Below are 5000 nucleotides of genomic sequence, written 5' to 3' on the forward strand. Positions count from 1 at the left end.
GAAACTGCAGGTGGACACTGATTATTGCCCAAAGCGTTGTAGATATCTACACACTCCGATGTGTTCCACATACTTTTAACCATAGTGTTATCATCTTTAAATCATTAGAAACATACAGGTAAAACATTCTCCATCAACCCTTAAGATTTGTTTTTAATATTTGTTGACAGAAAATGTGTATTTTTATGTTGGAGAGTAGACTCAGTTTGAGCCTTTCAAAATAAAAACCTGGCAATCTTCATCATTTAACAACACTTACTGCTGTTCTGAAGGTATTTTCAGAATTCACAAAGCCTTTTTTAAATCATCTAGATCCGGAAATGACTCAGTAAATGCCCCTGCTCTCTTTGTAAAACAAAATATCAATGTTATTTACATAAACTAATATCACCATCTTGCAGCTGTGTGCCTCTACGTATCAGTTCAAGTTGCAGTGACAGTTTACATCCATGACTGCCCCGACTCATATGTAGTCATGACATTAAACAACGCTTTAAATATGGATATTGCTGCAAGGAAGCTACAAATTGCAGAACACGGATGCTTCACACACATCTTACCCCCAGCAACACAGAAGATCTACACAATCAGCACATTTTCAAAGGGGACAACCTAGGAAAGTGTTACCAATTCAGTAACCAGCATTTAACATTTTGTCAGTTTTAGCATATGAATTTTTGAGTTAGGGTAAAAAAAAACATCTTTTGTGAAGTTACAGTGACCTTTGACTGCCAAATCTGAATCAGCACATGGAGTAGGACGAGACCATTATTTCAAAAGTAGCTGTTAGTGGTTAGCAGCTAATTCAAAGACGAAAAAAAGAGGCTGTAAATGTCCACAAATTGTGAAAACAATGAGTTCCAGGAGCTCCTTACCCTCTGAGCAGAGGACGAGAGTAGCCAGCATATAACAGGGATGCTAAATGACTGTTACTGGCATGTTATGTCACTGTTATTGTTTAGAACTTCCTGCCAATGTGTATGTCTTATGTCACATTAGAGGTCGAAGCTGTTGTCTTAAATGTTACGCTCCTCATGCCTTTTTTGTTTCAGCAATGTCAGCATGCTGTCTAAAATCACACAATGGAGCAACACGATGCCACCGTGTGAAGTCAGCGTAAAGAAGGTATTTGTTAGAGACTCTATAGCGCCATTTCTGTATGAAGAGGCTTTAGACTGTTATAAGAGTCTTTGAGAATTCTGGAAAAGATCTTAATGACAGCTCTTAGATGACCAAAAATCAGAGGGTATTTTACTTTTCCAAAAATTAGACTCTTAGCTCTGTTACTCAGATGTAATGGTAATGAGTGAGGGGCACAAATTGAGGCTCCTTGGCCACATCAGTCTGTAATAAATTCCCCAAAACTGTGCTCTGATGACTGCACCATTATGATGCTCCCACCTATAAGTCCCGCTGCCTGAATAACTCCCAAAGTGCAGGGAACAAGTTCTCAACACAGTGCTGCAGTTTTAAATTGAGCTGCCTTCCATATGAGCATTTTACCCCCACTGATGCCAGAAAATCCTAAATCATTAAATCAGATGTTTTGAGATATATTCATTAGAATCTCTGCTTCTCAATTAAGACTACTAAAGCTGTAAATGACAGGAACGAGAGCGACTAAAACAACACATCTCATTGTCCATTGTTGTGCTCTAGTCCTGTCTGGACATAATTTCACAGAAAAAGGTGTCAGACAGTTCTCCGCTTGAGCCCTGAGTTGTGAATTTACATCTATTATGTATAAGGTGAGCCGGGCTAAGCTCGGTAGCCAGCCAGTCCTGACAATCACTTAGAGCTGAGGATGTGTCACCTGTCTCTTCCCGTCCCATATGGTTTCCCCTGACTAACGTTACAGCTGTACCTCCTGGCTACGGAGCAGATAACAGAACAGTGTGCGCGCGCGTGTGTGTGTGTGTGTGTTATTCTGTCAAGCGTTTCAGTACAGCAAGAAGAGCTGTCTTCTGTACCTAGGCTTGCACGTGTGCATGCATCCTTGTGTGTATGCATCAATGTGTGTGTGTGTATGTGTGTGTATATATAACCTCCACTTGTATGAGTCTCTGTAAATCCCTTAGTGCAGGTATGTGTGTGTTTTCTTGTGTGCATTCCGCCCAGTGAATACTATATTTGCACCACTACATCCGTGTGTGTCATTGCTGCTGTCTGTCTGTGTCTTGTAAAGCTGAACCAGGGGACCGAATGTCTGAGTGTGTGAATGTGTGTGTGTGTGTGTGTGTGTGTGTGTGTGTGTGTGTGTATGCATGTGTGTGCGTGCATGCTTGCGTGTTTGTGTGTGTGTGTCTCCGTCTCAAGGGTGGAGGGACCAGTGGACGGCTGCGTGTGAGGGAGCTGAGGTGTAACACCTTGTTAATGTGACAGATACAGTAAAACAGTCACCAGGGGAATGAGCCGCCGTTGTCTACTTTGCTCGATAACTTGACAGATACAACAAGAAGCAGCAATTCAGTTTGTTAAGCCGCTCTCGAGTTCAGTTCCCAACACACCTTACTTAGATAAGTGCCTGGCACAAGTGGAGCTGGGCTATTATCATTGCTGTGAATGCTATACGTGATAGGTGATTTGAGGGAGGGTGAGGGGGGGATGCTAATCCCCCTTGCTAGTAAAACGACCAAAAGCAAGCCCCTTTTTCTTCTGCCATCTCCCCTCTCAATCCCTGTTAGCAGACAGAGTGCAGGGGTGCAAGAACTGAGGGGTTGTTAAATTATATATGTGACGCCATGTCTACATATATAAAGATATTTGTAAACTGATACTTTCCTCTACTTCTTTGCCTCTTGTTAACATTTTTGGTTAATAAAACATCATTTTTAACAATGCCTCTAAGGTGCAGATTCTTAAAAACTCAGGTTTCTGTTTATCTCTGTGTGCATTTAAAATAGAGGGTTTGGGAAAGGGTGGCTGGGAAATGGCAATGAGATCTTCAGAGGGTGTTTTGAAAAAGGTACCATTAGCCTGTTTACTTCACAACCATGAAGTGGGGAGACAACTGAAGACAACATATGCCGACAAGGTTTGGGGTAATTTTTGCATTCTAGTGTGAATGGAGATATTTTGTCAAACTAAGATCGTGTGGACAGAATACTTACTAAAAAATACTAAAAAAGTATCTGTGTTTGTGTAGACAGGGCCTCAGTTTAGTCTGCCTGATTCTATCTGACAGAGGTTTGTGCAAGTTAGAACCTCTGGCCCTCATCATAGCTCTGAAATATCTGCAGCCCATCTGTGCTGTGTTTTTATATGGTGCTCTCCATGGTCCTGAAACATCAGCAGCTTAAATGTTCTGTGTACATACATGGCACTCTCCATGGTCCTGAAACATCAGTGGCATAAATGTGCCGTGTGTCGGTATACACCTGGAGCTGTCCATGGTGCTGAAACATCAACTGCTTAAATGTGCTGTGTGTAGTTATACAGATGGAGCTGTCCATGGTGCTGAAAGACCAGCAGCCTCACTGTGCTGTGTTTTGGTCCATACACGGCTCTATCCATGGTGTTGAAACATCAGCAGCCTAACTGTACTATGTATGGGTAAATCAATGGCTCTCTCCATGGTGCTGAAGTAACAGACAATTTGCAATTGAGTCCTGTTTTTCTCTTGGATCTATAATATTCTCTAACCTCTATAGATGGGTTTCATTACACACTTAGAGGTGACACAGACTGCAGTGGGAAGTGCAGTCACTTTTATGGGATAGATTTAAATTCACAAACATTCTGTCGAGCTACTATCAGTGACAAGGCACACAGCTACTGTGACTAAAATTCTACTCTTAGATCAATCGCTTGGTTAATGGGGGAAAATAAACTGCATTATGCACATGTTATCTCTGGATTAAATCTGCACAAGTCACTGAGTCACTCTACCTGATAGCACTGTGGCAACCGATCCACGAGAAGCAGTCAATTTCACTGTCGAGCATTTAACAGGACTGATGAGAAAAGTCTGACATAATGGAAACTATAGAACTGAACATATACAACATAAAGTTACTATCCTTAAAATCTCTGTAACACTGCATGAAAGAGACACAGAAGCTAATGTTAGCCATCTAATAAGCTTAGTAATCCAGCCTTGAACTGCAGCATATTAATAAAGAAAAATTATTACCATAATGAATGTCTTCTATTTTTATTTATCAATTTTCTGATTAAAAATCAGAGCTAAATATTATTTAACTCTTGGGTATAATTCTGCTATATTGGCAAAAATGGCATATGACATAACAAGTCTGTTTTCTTTAATGTATAACACCCAAAAAAAAGAATTGTTTTGTTTTTGTTACCTTTAAATGAACTGTTTATATCTACATAGGGAGCGGGTCCTCGTCATGTTGCACCACCATGTTTCTACAATAGCCCACTTTTTTATTACTGATTTTAATCTCCTGTTCTGTTCACTTTGGAGAGAAAGAATATGGAGATAACACGGCTCTCTGTAAAAAATCCCCTGAACAGTGAACATACCAGGTATTCACGCTTGGTAGATGGTAGATGTTACAGCTGTATGCAATATGCAGTCCTCACACTAGACACCACTGAATCTACACACTGCTCTTTAAAACCTAGATAACATTATCAAACAAAGATTTGGCAGCTCCCTGCAATCACTCTGAGGACCCCCTAGAGGCCACAGGCCCCACGTTGAAGACCCAGGTACGAGATGATGAGATATTTCAGTGGATAGGGTGAAAACTCCTGGTGGCGCTACAGGAAAAGTCAGGGTATTGTAAAACTCAATAGCAATCATCCTCTGTGCACCACGGATAACTGCACAAAATTTCATAGCAATCCGTCAAATAGCTGTTGAGATATTTAAGTCTGGAAATGACCACTTGAGGAGAGTTGAGTATAGGAAAAAAACTCTAGAAGTGCAACATTGCTAATGAACACTGATAATGAGGTATTAATGCAAACTTGGTTTAATGTTTAATTATTTCAGAGCTTGCTCATTTGTTCCATCGCTCTTTGGCTTAATG

The 5000-nt window shown here is 40.7% G+C and overlaps 1 protein-coding gene across 1 annotated transcript in view; it reads right to left on the reverse strand.

The window, feature by feature from the left end:
• snx29 (sorting nexin 29) overlaps positions 1-5000 on the reverse strand; it is a 179102-nt gene that overhangs the window by 58939 nt on the left and 115163 nt on the right. The gene's annotated exons all lie outside the window — the stretch shown is intronic.

This window comes from Plectropomus leopardus, chromosome 19 (genome assembly GCF_026936395.1).
Source record: "Plectropomus leopardus strain MGB_pleo_1.0 chromosome 19, ASM2693639v1, whole genome shotgun sequence".
NCBI lineage: Eukaryota > Metazoa > Chordata > Actinopteri > Perciformes > Serranidae > Plectropomus > Plectropomus leopardus.